Genomic DNA, 21612 nt, shown 5'->3' on the forward strand with positions numbered 1-21612 from the left:
TGTCTCGAAGACAACAACGACAACAACAAGAAGTGGAATTAGGGTCAGGCACTGGGCTTACACCTGTAATCCCAACACTTTGGGAGGCCAAGGCTGGAGGATTGCTTGAGCCCAGGAGTTTGAGACCAGGCTGGGCAGCATAGCAAGACCTGGTCTCTACAAAAAAAAAAAAGAAGAAGAAGAATTTTTTTTTTTTTTTTTTTTTTTTTTTTTTTTTGTTGTTGAGACAGAGTCTCACTCTGTCGTCCAGGCTGGAGTGCAGTGGCCGGATCTCAGCTCACTGCAAGCTCCGCCTCCCGGGTTTACACCATTCTCCTGCCTCAGCCTCCCAAGTAGCTGGGACTACAGGCGCCTGCCACCTCGCCCAGCTAGTTTTTTGTATGTTTTTAGTAGAGACAGAGTTTCACTGTGTTAGCCAGGATGGTCTCGATCTCCTGACCTCGTGATCCGCCCGTCTCGGCCTCCCAAAGTGCTGGGATTACAGGCTTGAGCCACCACGCCCGGCCAAAAAAAAGAATTTAAAAGAAAATTAGCCAGGTGTGGTGGCACACCCCTGTGGTCCCAGCTACTTGGGAAGCTGAGGTGGGAGGATTCTTTGAGCCCAGGATGTCGAGGCTGTAGGTGAGCCATGATCATGCCACTGTACTCCAGCTTGGGCAACAGAGCAAGACCCTGTCTTAAACAAACAAGCAAGCTAAAGAAATGGAATTAATAGTATTAGAAAACTGTCCCGGGGCTGGGCGTGGTGGCTGAAGCCATTAATCCCAGCAGTTTGGGAGGCCGAGGCAGGTGGATCACCTGAAGTCAGGAGTTTGAGACCAGCCTGGCCAACATGGCGAAATCCTGTCTCTACTAAAAATATAAAAATTAGCCAGGCATGGTGGTGCATGCCTGTAGTTCCAGCTACTCAGGAGGCTGAGGCATGAGAATCGCTTGAACCTGGGAGGTGGAGGTTGCAGTGAGCTGAGATTGTGCCACTGCACTCCAGCCTGGGCGACAGAGCGAGACTCCGGCCCAAAATAACAATAATAATAATAGGCCGGGCGCGGTGGCTCAAGCCTGTAATCCCAGCACTTTGGGAGGCCGAGACGGGCGGATCACGAGGTCAAGAGATCGAGACCATCCTGGCTAACACGGTGAAACCCCGTCTCTACTAAAAAATACAAAAAAAAACTAGCCGGGCGAGGTGGCGGGCGCCTGTAGTCCCAGCTACTCCGGAGGCTGAGGCAGGAGAATGGCGTGAACCCGGGAGGCGGAGCTTGCAGTGAGCTGAGATCCGGCCACTGCACTCCAGCCCGGGCGACAGAACGAGACTCCGTCTCAAAAAATAATAATAATAATAATTATTATTATTATTTGCAAATCATATATTATCTGATAATGGATTTATATCCAGAATATATGGAGAAATCCTGAAACTCACCAACAGAAAACAAACTGTCCGATTCAAAAATGGACAAAGGACTTGACAAGACATTTTTGCAAAGAAATTACACAAATGATCGATAAGCACTAAGACAACATAAAGAGTCGTCCAGTCAGCACCCTGCTGTTTAAGTTTCAGCCACCATCTGACTCACACCTTGAGCTAGAACCATCCAACCATGGGCTTCCTGAATTCCCATCCCACAGAAACAGAGATAACGAAATGGTTGTTGCTTTAAACCACTGAATTGGAGTGATTCATTTTGTAGCAATAGTTAATGACACATGGTAAAATGTTAATATGTAGAGAATCTGGGTGAAGGGTATAAAGGAACTCTTTGTAGAATGGGCCTCTACCTTGTGTGTGACAAAGGGGTGGGGTTACAAGGATCATAGCCTCTTCTCAGGATTACTCAAGGCAGTCTCCCACCCAAGTCTACACCGTAACAATGAAGCTGAGCTGCAACTTCAGAATGGGAAAGCAAGATAAACTGAGCATGCAATTTCCCTGTTGCCTTGGTGACACCCAGATACCCTGCAGATGCGGTTAGAAACAGCTTCAGTTGTCCAACTCTCTGGCTAGAAAAAAGTGTAGCCTGGGTTTTTACTCTCCTAACCCCTTGATTTGTTTGGGGAATTATTGTCTACAAAGAGCTCTCTCCTTTCTGAGAATTACTTTAGGTGGAAGAAGAGACTATGTGCTGTGTCCCCTCTCTTTTCTTACTCTATTTGTAACTTTCTTCCTTCTTTTTTCCCCAAGAAAATGGGCTCAGTTGGGGTGCTTTGGCACCAATAGTCCTGCGGTGGAATTTGTGGGAGCTAGACAGGGAGATTTGGAAGATAATGCTAGGTTGTGAGTTCTTGCTTTTGAGTTGTTTGAAGAGAATGCAGCATCTCTGGCATGTCAACAAGCCCAGCAGAATCCAGTAACATTCACCAAGAGGGCTTGATTAGAGTTGGTTACGGGATGATCAGGATGGTTAGGTGTGAAGAGCTTACGCTGATTATGGAGGGTACGGGAGTCACGGGGTTGGTACCCAATGAGGAAATTTACCTTAGTAGAAACATTTGGGATAGTGTAGAAGAGAGAAGTGCTAGAGGCAAGGATTCAGGAAATAGAGAATACCAGAGTCTCAATTAACAGGATGGAAAGCTAAGGAGATGAGAGACTTTTAATAGTAGCATAGTACTAAAAGACAAAGTATGTGTAAAGGTATTAGAAACATGGGGATTGAGACTCTGAGGCAGTTAGGCCAGAGAAAAGAAGAAGGAAAACATTTGTCTTCATTTGATTCAATTACATAAACATTTCTCAGAATCTACTATGTGTCACATGCTGTGGTGGATGCTGAGGGAGCTGATGAAAAAGACAGAATTCCTGCCCACCAGGGTCACGTAGTCTGATTGGAGACACAGACACGTAAACAAATGACTAGTGTAAGGTGTGTGTAAGAAAGGAGGAATGTGCAGGGTGGGTACAAAGGTGACCTCAAGGCATCCACGGGAGTCAGGGCTGAGGGAGGAAGAGCCAGAAGACATCAGCACAAAGAGAACCAAGATGTTGAAGTCACAGGGGAAAAGAACATACTGGAGCCCTAGGCAGAGAAGTGTAGGACAAGGACAGCAAGCGTGGAGAGAAACGGCGGGATCTAGAAGAACCGAGGAGATCCATAACAGCACGCTTGGGGGAGGGAATTCAGGAACACAAATGGACATGTCAGAGGGAGCTAGTTATGAGGAAGTAGACTGCAAACTAGATAGTGAGCAAGATGAAGAAATAAGAGGTTTTTATCCTTGCAATGGGAGAGAAACAATAAGGCTGACAAAAACTCAAGTGATCTGTAGATAGATGATTTCGTTAGCTCGATTTAAGGGTAAAGGTGCACCTCTCTGGTAGGAGATGAAAGGGGATGTTTAAAACAGGTAGAAAAATTGGGCTGGGCGCGGTGTCTCATGCCTGTAATCCCACCACTTTGGGGGCTGAGGCAGGTGGATCACCTGAGATCTGGAGTTCGAGACCAGCCTGGCCGACATGGTGAAACCCCATCTCTACTACTACTAAAAAAAAAAAAAAAAAATAGCCTGGTGTGGTGGCACAGGCCTGTAATCCCAGCTACTCGGGAGACTGAGGCAGGAGAATTGCTTGAACCCAGGAGGCGGAGGTTGCAGCGAGTCAAGATCGCGCCATTGCACTCCAGCCTGGGGGACAAGAGTGAAACTCCGTCCCAAAGAAAAAGAAAAAAAAATTGAATTTGGGAATTAGAGAAAAAGACTGTGATTGGAACCCGCACACCAAGAGAGGAGATAAAACCCAGCCTTAGCTCTTCCATGTCGCTGAAAGAGAAGAAAACGTCTCTTTTTCCTTTTCCGTAGCCATAAAAGATGAAAATCCGTCATCCAGCTACTGGAATCAGGTGTACACGGTTGTTCCTCCGTGATGAGACAGGGCGGAGGGATTGTTACCCTGTTGCCAAGGAAAAAGGAAGGGGCTGTTCCCAGTTGCTATGGTGACGAGGTAGGCGCGTTCCCTCGGTACCGCCGCACACGTCTGAGGCGGTCTCCTCTCCTCGTTGCTACGGCAACGCAATGGGCCTGTTCCCGTCGCCCCCCGCCTCCCGCCGCAGTCGCTAAGGCAAGGTGGAGGTAGGGGCTGTCCTCCTCCCGCCGCTCAGTTGCCTTGGAGACGGCGGGTGCCCTGGCCCCGCCCCGCTCGGACTGACAGCGGCGGCCGCATCGCGCCTGCGCAGTGCCCTCGTCCCCCGCAGTCTCTGTGCGTTGAAGCCGGAGACCGCGGCGGCCTCAGCGAGGACCCTTCGCCCCGGAGCCGCCGGCCGGGACCGCAGCTTCTGCCGCAGCGCCCCCACCACCTGTCCCCTCCCCCGCCGCCTCCGCCGGAGCCGCCTCGCGCACTGTGAGTCCGGGCAGAGGCGACGGACGCCGTGGGGCTGAGTCAGCGGGAGGCCCGGGCCCGGGCTGGGGGAGGGGAACCGGGCTCCCCCCGCCCCCGCCTCCCCACCCGTACCCCCGCACCCCGACCGCACCTTCCCCGCGCCGGTCAACCCCCTCCATCCCTGTCGCCGGGTTCCCTCCGGCCTCGGCGGCCCAGCCTCCCCAGCCACTCCCCCTCCCCTTCCTCCCCTCCCCTTCCCTCAGTCTCTCCGGATCCACCTTGGAGGTCCTTCCCCACTAGACGTGGCCACCGCACCTCTGCCCTGGACTGATATTTCCCGCAAACTACCTCCCGTCCTCCCTTGTCCCTTCTCCCTCCTCCTCACTCCTCCTAGGCCTGACATCTCCCGGCCTCTCTGGTTCTCCACAGTGATGTGCCAGAAAGAGTGACAGGAGAGCGAGGGGAGACTTGGGGGAGGGGGAACCTCGCGCCGGGCCCAGCCTGGGGGCCTCGGGTTTCTTCCCCACACGCTCCTGCGTGGCTGGTTTGGGGAAGCAGGTCTGGAGAGTTCTCACGGGTTGCTCAGAGATTGCAGGGCTTTTCGAATAGATCTGGCTGGGAAGGGTTCAGCTCCATCGTGATCATCTAGCGTTTAATGAACGCGGCTAGTGCCTGGTGGCCTTCTAGTGGGCTGAGCTACTGCCTGGCTGGTGGTGTGGCGCGGGGAGTGGAAGTAGTGGAGGGAAGGGAGAAAAGGTTGCGTTTGGGAGCTCAAAGTTCCTGCGCTTCCGGTGTGTTGTTGTGAATAAGCATCTTGCGGTACTCTTTAAAATGCATTTTTTTTTTAATCGCACTACAACCCTGGTATAATGTGAGGTTTGGAAACAGGCCTGATACCATCCATAGGAAGTGCTTACTGTGTATATATGAAGGGGCTGTGGCAGGACTTGATCTTGGATTCCTGTAAATTAACTAATTGGATAGTAGTGATAGTTTTAACATAACGAGTGCCGAGTTGAGAGGAAGGAGAAAAGTCGAAGCTTCTCCGTGGTGTAGGTGTGAGGCCTGTACACTGTGCCTTCTCCAGCTGTGTGTCTGTGTGGGGTCTGTCACCAGATAGGGGTTCTAGCATATTTGGACAATTCCCTGGGTTATGTTTGCTACCCCTCCACCTGCCCATCTTGCAGTCCCTGTTCTTGGAATAGAGGAGGATCCCAGTTTTCTTTTTCCAGGAGAACTGAGCTGAAGTCACAGTTAGTACCCAGAGCCAGAAACTCTTAATAAACATGTTTCAACTTGAGGGCCCCTAACTACTGTGTGTGTACCTCATTGACAACTTCTTTTTTATTTGGCTTCCAAATTTCAGTATGCTGTTAGAAAACACGTGTAAATATAAGCCAGATCTACCGCACAAGAGGCTTTGGGATTTTTACTCCAGATGGTAAAAGGAACTCATGGTCCATTTCTAAAAATCATGGTGAAGGAGCCACTCATTTGAAGTTTCTGGGGTTGCAAACAGTGAGAAATAACTATTTCACTCCTTTCCTTTGCTCAATCATGGTCTATTGGCAGCCTCCTCAGAGCCACTCCCTGCCCCCATGCCCATCAGATTAGTTTACAGTAGCCAAGACGGCTGTCGCCCTAGTTTTAAACATAGAGATGAAGTTCAGAAAAACTATAGCCGCCATCCAGCAGGGCAGTTTCTTCTGTTTCGAATGCCAGACTGGGGTTTGGTGGGATGCACCTGCCTGTGGTGCAATGGGAACCGTGGGGCCTGAGAGTGGCATTCCTTCTGTGTGGTCCTGTGTCACATAGCTCACCAAAATACCGGAGCAGGGCAGGAGCAGACAGCTGTGCTGGAGAGCTGCTCCTCCTGGGCTGAGTGTATTTTGGGAATCAGCGATATTACTGGGGTGGAGGGTTGTGAATTAAGGAGGAAGAAAATGTGTCAAGGCTAGATAGATCAGGAGGGTGTAAGTAAAATGTTCCTTTCCAGTTTGCTGTGGGATAGTACATTTTCAGAGGATCAGAGTGGTTTTTATGTGGATTAATTTGCCTTTGAAATCCATACCAGTGTTTTATGAGATAATGATGGAATGCCTTTTAAACTGCTACTATGAGGAAACAGGACTAATACTTGTCTTACACATTGCCTATCCAGCTGTTGCTGAATGTAATTGTTAAGATCAAGGAGAGGGACATGATTTGAACCAAGTTAGACCTAAATCTATGTAATGGATGTTAAGGTTTTGTAGGACTGTATTCTTGATTCTAAGACACACCAGCAATTTACCAACAGCTTTTAGGTAACATAATCTATTGCTACCAGATCAAGATATATATGTTGATTCCAAGGTGCATCCTCATTTTAGAAACACTAAAACCCTCGGGAAGTGGCAAGACTTGAGGGAGGGATTTATGAATTTTGGAACTGAGAAAGAATGCTATTGCCTGTGTGATGATGCCATTTCCAACCTACCGTCCTGAGAGTGCATGCATTGTGAAGATGAGTTTCTTCCAGTCCTTCCTCCACACGAGCACACATTGTGGGACTGTATTTGTAAGATGACTGGCTGGAATCAGGCATAGTAGGAGGCTATTGAATGGAGGAAAGTTCCCATATGGGAATGCAACCCAAGGTCTTAATGTAGTACTCTGCAGAAACTGAGCCAACTCTCTGGCAGCAAACATCTTATGAGCTATACCCGATTTCAGCCGAGTAACATTTGCCAGAAGCTGAACAGAAAATATAGTTTTTTTTAAAAAACAGAATGCATCTACCCTAATTTGCTTACAGATCCATTTGTACGGTCCCAAGGCACATGTCTCCCTCCCTTAGGATGTTAGCACTGGAGGTGACCCCAGATGGTATAGTTTAATACCCTCATTTCTAAAGTTGACACGAGACAACAAGAGTTAAATGACTTGCCTAAGGTCACCCAACCCATGTAGAACATATGTAAAAACACTTTGTAAACTGTGTACACTAGGCAGATGAATGTTGGTGGTTATTAGTGGCTGAGTCAGGATTAGATCTCCAGATTTCCAGACTAGAGTTATTCTTCAACACCACATTGCCTCATCCCTCATGATGTTCCAAAGGGTTTTAATAAAAATAAGTTAGTAGTCTGTAATTAGCCATGTAGACAAGGGCTTGTTTTGTCATCTGAGATGTTGCACAGCCAGGCAAAATTTTGTGTCAAACTGTCTACTAAATATTTATTCTTGTCACCTTAAAAATAATTTTTTTTTATCATACATTCTGACTTCAGGAAGGTCTTTCTTTTCTTTAATTTGCATCAACTAACAGAAAAGCAAATGTGAAGTTGAGTATTCGAAGTCTTTTCTACTTCCTATCTGTGAGACTGCCACATTCCAGAAAGCAAGGTGGAGAGGCAGACTGGGCTGAGAGGAGGGGCGTGCACACTGGGCAGCTGCGGGGTTATCTTCCAGCTCTCAGAATGGAACCTTTTGTAGTTTCTGGGAGCCATAAGGGCTTCTAAACCCTCTCCTTGGGAAGCACTGAGGCAGCCTGGCCTCTGGAAGCAGGCAGACTTGAGTTCAGATCCCCATCCAGCCACCTCCTGGCTGTGTGGCCTTGGTGAGCTATGTTACCTCTGAATGCCAGTTCCCTCATTTATAACCCTGGAATAATAACCATCTGTTTTAGAGGGTTATTGTGAAGATTGAATGAAAGAGAGTATGTAGAGTGCTTGCTTCTTAAGAAATAGCAGTGATTATTTTATATTGACTAAAGCATAAAATAGCAAATAATAGTTTCAAAATTGTTCGTGATTTAGGTCCATCTTGGACCCTCAGTTTCGTAGCCCCCATCTCTCAGCAGCCCTCTTGGTATTTGTCAGGAACAGAGAGGAGGTTTGTCCTGGAAAGACCCGGCACTTACATTATTATTTCAACTGCCAGAACAGGAGTATATGAAACGTTATCTTTGCTCCATGTATTCAGCCAACCTGAAAGACTGGCAGGACAGGAGCATTTGACTTTAGGAGGCACAGATGTGCTGTGCTTGGGTGTGTGGTGAGGGCGGCTAATCCTCCAGCGGGGAGGCCAGTCTGGAGTGGTCTTCATTTGAAATAGAAAAGCTGCTGAGCTCTTGCTTGTGAGGGACACACATGTGGTCTTTATTGACTTCCTCAACTGGTAGAGGCATAGATTTCATTGGTGACTTTGCTAAAATCAGCTTCTGCATCCTTGAGATTCAGAGGGCGAAGGAAAGGAGCTATTCATCTTAGGAAGGAAACCTCACCAGTGACCGAGGTAAAGGGAGGTCATTTTGGATGGAGAGAATTACAAACTGGCTCAAGGCAGAGACTACTGAGTAATTAAAGAACCAGGGCAAGCTGTTCAGGTGAGAGAGCAAAAGTGAACTTAAATTCCTAGATAAATTTCAGTAGGGAAGGAAATACCCACGTATAGACACCTAAAGATTGAAAAGAGAAACGCAATAATGTTTACCTCTGGGAGGTGGGATTTGGGTGTGGGGAAGGGAAAAGGAGACTCAAAGGGGAACTTTTACTTGATATGTTTTCGTATTTGACTTGTTGTAAGAAGCATGTATGATTTAGTCATTTAATGAAGACCAAAAAGAATGGGTAGTGATTGTTGTTCAGTAAATACATTTTGATACAAAAGAAGCAGCTGCCTTTACTTGGAGCCTCTCATGCCTGAGGCAAATAGGGTTTGACAGCTTCAAGCAGGCCCAGGCAGTTTGCACCAAACCAAGTTCTTTAGTGAGGTCAGGACCCTCCAAAGTGGCTGCTTCCCAGTCAGCCCAGGGTACTTAACTGACCACCTACCTCATCACCTCTTCCTAGTCTTTTCACTTCCGTGTTGAGAAAGTCCCCTCCATCTCTTGGCCAGCTAAAATAATCATCATTATTCTAATAAGTTGATTTAATTTTCAACTATTGATGAAAATGGCATCTGACTATACGACCTTCATGAAAAATTCCTGCCTCTTAGTTAATGTCAAGAGGGCCTGAAGTTTAAAGGGACCCAAGCTGAAATGCTGGCACACTGTGTAGCTAAGTTCTCAATCAGACCTAGCTGGTACAGCATATCTTTTACATAATGATTTTTTAACTGCTTCTGGTAGGAATTACTGGTAAACTATGATAAAAATCCTTAAGGATTGTTGAGCTTTTAATTTTATCGTAAGTTGGCCAGCTGTATTTTCTAGCCAGATGTCATGTTTATTATAGAAAGATGACACACCTATCATTTGGACATGTGCTTTGGGTTGCTTACCCAGGAGTTAGGATGGGTTATGCTGAGTAATTCACATTTCATCACCCAGTCTTCCTGTTGGCCAAGAGTACAATTTTGTGTGACAGTTAGCCAAGTTTGGTGAAGCATGCTGTGGCCAAGGATGGTTTTTCTTGTGCATAGAGTTGACTGGCCAGTACTAGCATAAGCCTAGATCTTGCACTCACTAGCACCATGCCCTACCAGCTTTGATAAACTGACCAGACGTCAGTCAACTTTTTAGCATAACATCAGTGTTTTAAGCCCTGGACGCTTTATTTTCCTCAAGTAAATAAGGACTTGTCCTATCTAAAATGCTTTAACTCCATGCAAAATGATTTTTTTCCCTGAAACTATTTCCTATATATAGGAGATACATACCACTTGTGTGATATGTTTAAAATAACTGAGCAAGAAGCATGGTTTCAAATCTGCCTTGTAGTTTGACTATATATAAAAAGGCTTAAAAGGATGTATATCCTTAGACCAGAAAGTGCCATTCTAGCAATATTTAGAAAATCAGAGGTGTGTACAGAAATACTTGTAAAAGATTTATTAATGCAACATTACTAGTAATATCAAACATTGAAAACAACCAAAAGTGCCAGCAACTGAGGATTGGTCAGGCTCACCCAGATAAAATACTGCACAGGCATTAAACACATTTGGAGAAGAATATTAATACCAGAACTTTTAATATCAATGAAAGCAGTAGGGTGAAAAATAGCGTGTCAAGGAAAAGATCATATTTATAAAGAAAAACATGAAAAGATACTAGAAGAGCATATGCCAAGTCATAAGTGATTGAGTAATGGTATTAAAAACGAATGGCTTTCCTTAGTGCTTGTTGATGTTTTTTTCCTAAGCTTTTCTGCATTAAGCAACTATAACTTAATTATGACATTTTAAAACAGTGACTTCTAGATTCCATGTAGTAGAGCAATCTTTAGAGTCTTCTTTGCCTCTTACTTTTACTGTTTAAATTTATCAGAAGGTTTTAGTAAAACCTCGTATACCACAGGGCTCTGTTTTGGGTGGCCTTCTTTTCCCTGGTGTCTTTTCAGATTCTCTATATTCCCAGTTCTCTAGTGTTCCAGGGGCCTTTTTTGAGGCTTTTGCTCATTTTTGTTGTGGATGTGTACCTGTCTGAATTGCCTGTTTTAAAAGACTCTGCCCAGGCCCACGACAGTCACCTTCCTCCCTTTGCCCTTTGTCACCTTCCGTTCAGCCTTGAGCTCAGAGGCCCCTTTTCCTTCCAGGGATGGGGAAGGTTGGGTGCCCACCCAGAAGCCCTATATAGGCATGGGCTAGGCCACTCCCTGTGTGCCACACAAGGTCCGTGGAGCTGCTGACTATGTTGGGAGGGCCTGGCTGGGCAGCTGTCCTCTGGCCTCATCTTTCCCATCCACACACACACTGTACATTGCCTAGATGGCCCAGCCCAGTGGACTGATACCTGCCTTCTACTGGTGGTGGAGTCTGCCCAGCTCTGAGCACTGAGAAAGGGGCACTTCTGGCTTCCTCCTGAGGATCCGGGACTTCGAGTTGAAGAACATATGGCCTGTCACATAGCTCGGCCTGTGCTGTGATAAATGTTTGCTAAGCGGGATCTGCCTCTTCCTCCAAATGATCTGGCTACCCAAACACTTGTCCCAGATGGGGTGGAGGCCTTCCCTGCTGCCTGGAATTATTAGTGAGCAAGTCTTTGGGTATGGCTGGCTGGAGAGACTCCACCACTCAGAGAGAGTGATTGTGGGAGAAACAGTCATCTTATCTTGAGGGCATTGTGGTCCTGGTCACCTTGTAATTTAAATGGTGTTTTCTGACTGGTAAGAAATGAAATCTTAGCTGCTTCTGAGTCAGCAAGATCATAGTTGGGTCTAAGGTGTGTGTTGCCATGTGGTCTAAGCAGGTCTTAGACCACTGGATGAAATTAGATACCTTTCCCATGTGAGGAGTGTTTCACGCAGGCTTATCTCCAGTGGCATAATGCATGCTGTGTAGCCAGGCCTTTCGGCAGCACCAGACTCTTGGCAGCCAGCCACCCTCCACCCCCACCCGCTTCCCTGAAGGTTGTTGACACTTACCTGGGACTCTGATTTGGTCCTTGACTTGTTCTGATTTTAGATGGGTAGAGCTCATAGCTGAAAGCTCTCAGTTTAAGCATCTTATTAACATTCTTAAGTGACAGGATCACTGCTAAGTACAGAGATGTGTTATGCTGGCCCCAAAATAGCAAGGTACAGTGTCTTGAGACAACTTGATAAGACTTCTGTTACCCCAAAAGTATAGTTTCCAGGTTTACAGATTATTCATATAAATTTGCATATCATCTTCACAAGACATGTAAGGATGCTCTCAGCACATATTCTTCATCAAGCCCTTTCTCTGTTTATATTGTTAGTCACTATAGGATATAAAAGAAATGAGACTCAACCCTTGACCATGAGGAGGCTGTAATCTGTGTGGAAGACAAGATGGATATACGGAATGATTAGTTCATATGACAATATTGCATGTCAGAAACACATCTTCGGTGCCTTATTCTATAAGACACAGTCTCAGCCCTTGAGGAATTCAGCTGATATTCTAGCAAAAGAGTTGGACACAAAATTATATTTCACTGCAACATGAGGGGATGGAACCTTATCAGCTATGGGAAAGGGTGCTTTGGTAAGCCAGAAGGAGGAGTCACCCTGAGCCTGTGAGAGCCAGAAAGTCTTCAGAAATGAAAACACACTGGAGCTGGGTGTGCAGGATGATGTGGAGACTCATCAGAGGACAGCTGAGGAAGAGAGGCAAAAGAAAAGAACAGTGCATTGGGTGTCACTGGTACTGCAGAGTCTAAATTCCAAAAGGATGCTGAGAGGAAAATAATCAGAAAAGACTTCAGTCTAGGTGCAGTGGCTCACGCCTGTCATACCAACACTTTGGGAAGCCAAGGGGGGAAGATCACTTGAGGCCAGGAGTTCAAGACCAGCCTGAGCAACATAGCGAGACCCCATCTACAAAAATTGTTTTTAAATTAGCAGGGCATGGTGGCATATACCTATAGTCCCAGCTACTAGGGAAGCCGAGGCAGGAAGATGGCTTGAGCCCAGGAGTTTGAAGCTGCAGTGAACTATGATCATGCCATTGCACGCCAGCCTGGGTGGCAGAGTAAGGGTCAATCTCTATTAAAAAAAGACAAGACTTCACAAAGGAAGCAGAACCTGACCTTGCCCCAAGGATGAGCAGGCTGTGAGTTGACAGAACACCAGAGAAGGCTTATCATGAGACAAGGTACAGCATCAGCAAAGGAATGGCCGTGGGAAGGAGTGTGGTGGGGCCTGTAGGCAGGACAGCCTTACCAGACTGAGGATGTGTGCTGGTTTTGAGTTTGGAGAATATTGGTGACATTAACCAGAAATTAGGAAGTTTGAAGAGACAGTTTGGAAAGGAGTTGCTTTTTAGACACAGAGAGCTAGAAACAATGTGACCGTGGGTTGCAGGACATCCAAGTGGAGTGATCTCATAGAACCAGAAGCCGAGGGTCAGGTTGTGGATGGAGCGTAGAGTGGGAGTCAGCAGCTCAGAGGAGGGCTGGCTTCCCTCAAAGGAATCTCTCCAGAGGTCTTGCATGCAGAGTACAAAGACCAGAGCCCCAAGTAATAAGCTTTGAGAACTGTCCATAGTTAGGAAAAAAGGAACGAGATGGCGGGAAATTAGGATGATTCAGCAGCAAGGGAAGAGAAAATGTCTGGAAGAGAGTTTCAGTGCTGCTGATTTAACTAGATTTAAGAATTTAACTAGAAGGCAGTCATGATGATTGCTTAGGGTATCCGTTCAGTAAAACACTGGAGTGGTTTAAGGGGAAAATTGACAGAGAAAAATAGAAGCAATGGCTGCTCACCAGAGAATGGCAGCAGGGAGGGAGAGGAAAGTAGTAACCAGAAGAAGCAATCGAATCAAATTTTTTATTTTTGTAAAATAATTCTATTCTTTATCAGCAAACATATAAAATTGTAATATGTGGTTCTTAAAATATATTTTGTATATGAAAATGTGCTTCATCTGTAGACTTCCCTATATTGACATAATCCATATATTTGTAACTTCAAATATTTCACTCCTTTGGTGGTATCCCATCATATTGATACCAGTATGCTTAACCTCAATCTGTTGTTGGGCAATTGGAGTATTTCCAACATTTTGCAAGTGTGAATATCTCTGTTTTGAACATGACTGTACAAGTGACATTTTTTTCTTTTGTGGATTATTTCTTCATGGTATATTCCATAAAGTAGAATTACAGAGGCGCAAAGGCTACAATTTTTTTTAAATAAGCTTTTTATACAACGTTCTCCATGGTGATCTAACCAACTTTCAATTAGAGTAAAATGTTGGTATTGACGAAGAATCATTTTTTATAAGAAGGAGGTCTGAGCATGTTTAATGGCAGAAGGGAAAAGGAGTTATCCAAAGAAAATAGTACACGGGCAAGAGAGAAATAAAGCAAAAAGGAATGATCTTTAGGATCCCAGGGAAAGGTTACTTTGAAGAGGAGAGGGCATGGCTCTTTCCACCCCTGACTTTTAGGGTGAAGTCCAGGATAGATTACTAGGGTTCCTCCTAAGAAAAGACCTTTCTTTCTTTAGTAAAATAGAGCCAAGGCCACTTGCTGAGGTGGGGGAGGGAGAGGGTTGGTGGGGAATTGAGTTCTTGAAGGTCTGAATTGTCCACAGTGAGAAATGAGTCTGGGCATATGGGAGATGAATAAAGGTCTTGTTGTGAATGCTGCATTGGACCTATGAATTCATAATGGGCTGAGTCTTTAAAGCCCACTGGCCAGAGAAGCAGCAGTGAGGGGGGGCGGGCACCAGGACTGGGTGTTGCTTGGCATGTTCAGGGCAAGGTTTCTGAGGAGGCAAAACTTAAGATGCAGTGAAGTAGCTGGCCCTAAGGTCAGAGGTGGAGGAAGGGCCACAGGTCGAAGACAGTCGCTGGTTGTCAGCTAGAATGAGGAGGCAGAGGAATTACAGGGGCCAGTGGGAACAGAAAACAGGTTTAGAATATGAGGGACGAGCAGTAAGGAGACTACTTACAGAGGAAGATTTTCATAGTAAAATTTGGCAGAAGCTTATTTTACTTTTGTTCATCTTTGTATAATGTTTACGTTTCTAACACAGGCATGTGTAACCACTAACATTTCTTTTTGTTTTTATTTTTATTTTTTTGAGACGGAGTCTCTCTCTGTCGCCCAGGCTGGAGTGCAGTGGCCAGATCTCAGCTCACTGCAAGCTCCGCCTCCCGGGTTTATGCCATTCTCCTGCCTCAGCCTCCCGAGTAGCTGGGACTACAGACGCCCGCCACCTCGCCCAGCTAGTTTTTTGTATTTTTTAGTAGAAACGGAGTTTCACCGTGTTAGCCAGGATGGTCTCGATCTCCTGACCTCGTGATCCGCCCGTCTCGGCCTCCCAAAGTGCTGGGATTACAGGCTTGAGCCACCGCGCCCGGCATAACATTTCTTAAAGGAATATTAAAAGGAATATGACTCCTTAAAATCTCAGGAGTCAAGCTGTGCCTTCCAGGTGTGGCTGGATTGCTGAGATAGATGAAGGAGAAATGAATATGGAGCTGGATCATGGAGCCTACCTTGAAAAGGTGCTGGGCCTCTGAGGAGCCTCCATGTGTCAGCCAGTGGCTCCTGTGGTCTCAGCTTGTCACAACAGCGTGGCACCCAGCCAGCAGCCCTCCTCCACCTACACTCCAGTAGTGTTCCAAATCCAAGGAGGGCCATCTTCCCAGGCTTTACAGTCATCTCTTAGATGTGCTGTTGCATGAGTCTGGGGGTTTCCAACTCTCTGAGCAGATCCCTACTGAGCCATGCCTCTCTGGCCTCTGTGAGTGAAGGTTCTTCCTCCAGACAGGTAGAGTCCCTTGCTAGGAATGCAGTTTTGTGAGTGGAGCTTGGGTTCTACTCATTTTGTGAGGGTCCCAGCCCTCACTCATCTCCTCTATAGGTGCTTTGTGCAGTGTACAAACTGTATGACTGTATGTAACAGCCCTGTTTCTCTCTTGCCTATTTTAAAACTTGGCCTAAAGTCCTTTTCTCCTCTGACCCCTCTCCTTCTCATGTCCTCCTAGATCATCCACTTTGACCCTCACCCTGTCTTGACACCCCAGGTTGTGACCTTTATTCCACCTGCTGGATTCACATTACTTTCATGCTGCACAACTGAAGCCATTTACACAGCTCACCATGCAAAGCAGCCACAGGGGCTGATAGCAGGGGACTTAACAAGGTGGGAATATGTGGAAAGTCAGGTGCAGCAGTCAGCCTGTGGAAATGGAAAAGCTAGGGCTGCTTTCTTTCCAGGGTCTTACACTGACATTACCTTGCCCGGACACTTTGTAGTCACATTTTGTGAAAGCCAGGACCTAAGCAGAAGTATGGCTCTCTGCCAGTCCCTACCAGGAAGGAACAAACAGCTTGCAGTACAGGCCTCAAGCCAGGTGGGGTAGGAGCAAAAGTGCATTGTGTTGCCTGTGGAATTAAATGGACTCTCTGTAAACACAGCCTCCTGCCACTGTTCTTTTCTCTTTTCCCCTAGTAAGCCTACCTGAGAATAATTAGTCCTTGGCCTATAATTAGGTAGAATGATTATTTTACTACTGTTTATCCATTTCACTAGATAACTAGCTTCATGAGGCAGGGACCATATAAGACCTAGCAGTAGCTAGGGCTCAACAAATAATTGCTAAATGAATGGATTTCTAAGGCATATTTGTTGTTGTCGGTCCTTAATTCTATGAAATGGTTCCTAGGAGTGAGTAGATAGTGACCGCAGTAACTAATGAAAAAGCCCCCACAGTTGTCCCTAATGGACAAGAGTGCCAGGAAAAGCAATGTTTTGACTTCTCAAAGTGAAAACTCAAAGACTGTCAAGATTGGGAGTAGCACTGAAAACTAAGAAGGGCCAAACCAGCTTCTGTCAGAGGGAAATGGAAAGACATGAGAGGAAAATCCCAGTACCACTACCACTATCCTATTCAATAAAGCCTCACTTGGGCAGAATTAAGCTTCCAGTAAGACAGAGACAGAGATAGACATTCAGAGACGGAACCCACCACATAATCTGTGCTTGCGTAAAGAAGAAGTCAAATGTGTAGTGGAGCCTTTCCCAAGGGTGCATTTCCCACTCTCCTAGGTGTGGATAACGAGATCCTGACCCAGGAGCCCACTGGGTTCCAAACTTAGGCTCCAGAACTCCTTTTCTCCAGGCAGCACCCCCAACGCTGCCTACCAACTCTCCCCAAGTACTGCTCTGCTTCCCCTGCAGTTTCTCAGACATGCAAGCCTCTGATTGAACTTCTTCTGGCCTGGAAGGCTTGATTTTTCAGGACCCAGCAAGGCACTGCTCTGGCCCAGGGCTGTCCCAGGATGTGTTAGGAGGTCATGACACAAGAGGACTCATGCCTCTGAGGCCCTCTTGAAGGGTTTTGGGAACTCAGCGATAATGCAGGCCCTGTCAAGAGTACTTAAGAAGATCCCATTTGTACCTTTATCTTTAAAATTCATCGTTTGAACTCAGATGGTTCTGCCAGTATCTAGCTGTTCTGTGGAAATTATACTGCTTGCCACCTAGAGCAGATGACCTCTTTGGGAAGGACTAGGAAATAACCAGTTGTTTTAAAGCTCCCAGAGCTGTTAGCTAAAAGATCTTATATATTCCTTTCAGCTTGGTTTTCTGGAATTGACAGCCTTTCCTAATTCCAGAGAGGCTGCCTGTCAGCTTCCTTAAGAAGCTTTCCAAGATACCCATTGAAGGCAGGAGGCAAGCAAAGAGAGACAACTGAGAAGCCTTTGACTCCAGGTGTCCCTGGGTAGCAGCTGCCACTCACCCCCGTCCCTTCCCCTTGTTGGGGATTTGGGGTTTGGAAGGAACTTCCTCAGATGACTGCCACATCCACAGCTATTCCTCTGAAGAACACTCGAGAATTTTTGCATCACTTGTCTCACCTAATAATGTTTGTATCCATGCATTAACTTTCCCATGAATTTAAATATATTTATATATTATTCTCAGAATCGTCACAACCTTGCCCTTATTTTCAGAGAAACTTCTATGAGTATTATGTGTTTAATGCCTTTAATGTATAGTCATAATCAAAAACCCCTTGCTGGATGACAAATATAATTCAAAATTGCTTTTAGAATTAAATATTTATGAATTAAAACATTGCAGAAATGCACAATGCAAAAAGTAGAAGTCCTCCATAACTGTCCCCCAAAGAGAATCACTGCCACTATTTTGTTGAATATTCCAACTTTTTTCTACACACATACTAACATATTTATTTTTAAAAAACATGGAATCTAACTATTTTTCATTTATAGAAAAATTGAAAACGATAGTAAAGAGTAAGTGAGAAAATTAGAACTACTTTTAATTCTACCATTCAGACAGTAGTGGCACCAGGGGGTGGTTTGGGTGAGCTTTAGCACTGCCCTCTTCCTGAAAGCTGTCCCAAGGAAACATAGGCTCCAAATACAAATGTGTCCTTCTTCTGCATATGCAGCTTCAAGATTTTCTTCTAGCTCCCTCTTCCCACCAGATTACCAACCCTAAGCCCATCCATACAGAAAGCTCATTGCCACCATTGCTTTTTAGTGTGATGAACATATCACTCCATTTTCTTCCAGTTGCACATATATCTTTTAACTAAGAATCATATTCATTTATAGTTTTTCCAGTAGTCATATCAAGTTCCAGTGTAAATTACATGTAGAACGCACTTCCCATTGCCCCAGGTAACATTGGTTTTGATTTTGTCCCCAGTAGCACTATTTCCAAGACATGTCAGGGAACTGTTTTGAACTCATCCCTGGGAGATGCTTTCACTGTGTCAGCGGAGAAGCTGAAACATAGGGTCAATGACTTGTTTAAGATCAAAATGAAACTCTGCCTTAGCTAGACTTACCCACAGGTGTCTAATTGCCCAAGATCATTGGCTGAACTGCCTGACTTTACTGCAGCATTTGAGAAGGAGTAGAAGGGACATGCCTAGGTCCTGAATTCTTCCTTTTTCTTTAGCCTCAATATCAGTTACTTAGTACCATTTAGACAGATGGTGCTTTGGCCCTGATAGAGATTATTAAGGCGTGTGCTGTTGAAACTCTTCTTCCCTTTTGGGGAAGGATGTTGGCCTTTCCTCAAGTCAGGCAGAATCCCACCTGGGCCATCATCCTTGCTCCTGAGATCATTCACAATATTCTCATTCCAAATTCTGCTCTGTACATCTCATTTCTCCATGTGTAAACACTTAGCCAGAGAGCATTCTGGCAGCCTAGATCTGAGTGGATGAGGCTATTCCTATAGCAGTAATATGGCAGAAGCAGGCCCTGGAGACCCTCCCCACTTGCTCAGGTGTGGCCCAGACCAGCGCTGTACCATACTGCCATGGTCACAGGGCAAGCACCATAACTCAGAGCAACCCCTGGAGAATGAGAGAGCAGCCTAGGAAGTCCCAGTGAGAGAAGACCTGATCAGCCAGGTATTCGTTTCTTACTGCTGCCTAACAAATTACTAAGAAAGTTCTAATCCCCCAGAACTGGTAAATATTCCCTTATAGGACAAAAGAATAGGTATTACCTTATATGGCAAGAAGTGTTAATTAAGTTAAGGATCTTGAGAGAGAGGTTTATCCTGGGTTATCTGAGTTGGCCCTAAATGCAATCATATGTATCTTTATAAGCAGGAGGACAGAGGGGTTTTGAGAGAGAAGAGACAGTGTGGCCACAGCCTAAAGCCACCAGAAGCTAGAAGAGAGGCAGGGAGCAGATTCCCCCAAGAGCCTTCAGAGGGAGGGCAGCCCTGCTGACAATGTGGTGCTGGACTTCTGGCCTCCAGACCACTGAGAGAATGAACTTCTGTTGTTTTCAGCCACCCAGTTTGTGGTCATTTGTCACGGTAGGCACAGAAAACTAATCCAGTGTACCAAAATCAAGGTGTTGGCAAGGCTGTGTTTCTTCTGGAGCTTCCAGGAGAAAATTCATGTTCTTGCCTCCTCCATCCTCTAGAGGCTGCCCACATTCACTGGCTCCTGGCACCACATCACTCTGCTTCCATCATCACTGTTCTCTGACTGACCCTTCTGCTTCTCCTTATAAGGACTCTGGTGATTACACTGGGCCTACTCAGATAATCCAGGATAATCTTCCCGTCACAAAAACTTTAATCACATCTGCGAAATCCCTTTTGCCATTTAAGATAACATATTTATACATACCAGGGATTAGGACACGAACATCTTTGAGAACCTACCATAGTCTGTAAACCTAAATGGTATGGGTAAGAATGGTGGATCTGTTCACTGCATCCCAGAATGTTCAGGTTAGATGCTACTTCCTGAATCTTGAGAAAAGCAGTATCAAAGGAAACACTTCTTTATACAGAAGTGGTATCCATGGAATGTATTACCTGCACAGGTTCTCTCAGGCAGAAAACATGAAAAGCTACGTCAGCAGCAACAGAAAGATGGGGGTATGAATGTGAGCTAGGCAAGATGAGGTCTCCCTGTAAGTTTTTGAGGTGAGGGCGTGGTGGGGGGGTCTTCTACAGCACTCACCTTTGGTGCTTCTCAGGCAGACTAAGCTGGATGGGCCTTTGGTTTGTGCCAGTAAGGGCATTCCATGCAGCCATCAATCATAGCACTGGTGCCTGTGGAGACACCAGCCACTGGAGAAGATCCAGAGGATGAATCACAGCAGTAGACGTGGTGTGGGGATTAGAGGTAATGGGGCATGCCTGTTCGAATGGAGAGTGATAGGGCTGTGAGAGAGGCTGTGGAAGATGGAAGTGGCGCTTGTGGAGTATTGGTTGGAGGGAGAGTGGGAAGCTGAAGAGGCACTGTGTGAAAGAGTTTCCATCTAGAGGTAAGAACCCAGGAGGGAGCGCCCCAGTAATAGCTGCCCTTAAGATTAGATAGAATCACTTGAAGTGGTTTGGCTGCACATCAAGACCATCAAAAGCCGAGTTCCCATTCTGCTCCTGCCTGTCTCTCTAGCTCTGGAAAAGATGATCTCTTCCTCAGAAGTAAATACAGTTTCCTCCTCTTGTATCAGTGTAATGTGGGAATAAAAAAATAAAAAATTTCCGCCTTGAAGAGGATGAAAAAGCATTAATTATTAATGTTTATTTTCATATTTACAGATGAAAGACATGCTGACTTCAAACAGGTAGAGTTGGGACTGAGGAAGAGAATTAATTCTCAGCATTAAAATTATCCACTAGAAAATATTTATGCCTGTTTTGAAAAAGTTTTGCTGTGCATGGTGGCTCACGCTTATAATTCCAGCACTTTGGGAGGCTGAAGCGGGTGGATTTCCTGAGGTGAGGAGTTGAAGACCAGCCTAGCCAACACAGTGAAACCCTGTTTCTACTAAAAATACAAAAAAACATAGCTGGGCATGGTGGTGGGCGCCTGTAATCCCACCTATTTGGGAGGCTGAGACAGGAGAATCACTTGAACCTGGGAGGCGGAGGTTGCAGTGAGCCGAGATCATGCCGTTGCACTCCAGCCTGGGCAACAAGAGCAAAACTCTATCTCAAAAAAAAAAAAAAAAGAAGAAAGAAAGAAAAAGTTTCTAATGGTTGAATATAAAGTTGGATAATTTCAAAAAGAGAGCTGACAATCAATAAAGGGATCAGAGAAGAATCTATTAGGACAGAAATGTTTGTGTTCCTAACCACTCAGACTCATTTCTAGGGCAAGGCATTAGACAAAGGTGTCAGCAAGCAGCTACCTCCTACATGCTTGTGAAACACTATGAGAAATTATGGTGCATGCCTTGGAAACTTGCCAGATAATTAATGGCTTAATTCTGCTTCAGCTCTTCTTTTCATAACAGAAAGGTCTGAGACTTCAATTAATGAATTTCACTTTAAAAAGAAGTTTGTTGAATACTTGCTCTAGTTTAGAGCATGAAGTTCAAGGTAGGGGACACAAAGAGAACCCATTCTCCTGGGGCCACCTCTCTAGACAACACT

At 45.6% G+C, this 21612-nt stretch overlaps 1 protein-coding gene across 2 annotated transcripts in view; it reads left to right on the plus strand.

Annotated features, from left to right (window-relative positions):
- Positions 1–4153: 4153 nt before the first annotated feature.
- The window catches only part of MAPRE3 (microtubule associated protein RP/EB family member 3), a 57497-nt gene continuing 40038 nt past the window's right edge, over positions 4154–21612 (plus strand). The window contains exon 1 of one of the 2 annotated variants that reach the window (XM_038006681.2): positions 4154–4336. The gene's annotated coding sequence lies outside the window, so the exon portion shown is untranslated. The remainder of the gene's footprint in view (positions 4337–21612) is intronic. The other variant, XM_038006682.2, reaches the window with a different exon arrangement.

Source organism: Chlorocebus sabaeus, chromosome 14, assembly GCF_047675955.1.
Source record: "Chlorocebus sabaeus isolate Y175 chromosome 14, mChlSab1.0.hap1, whole genome shotgun sequence".
Lineage (NCBI taxonomy): Eukaryota > Metazoa > Chordata > Mammalia > Primates > Cercopithecidae > Chlorocebus > Chlorocebus sabaeus.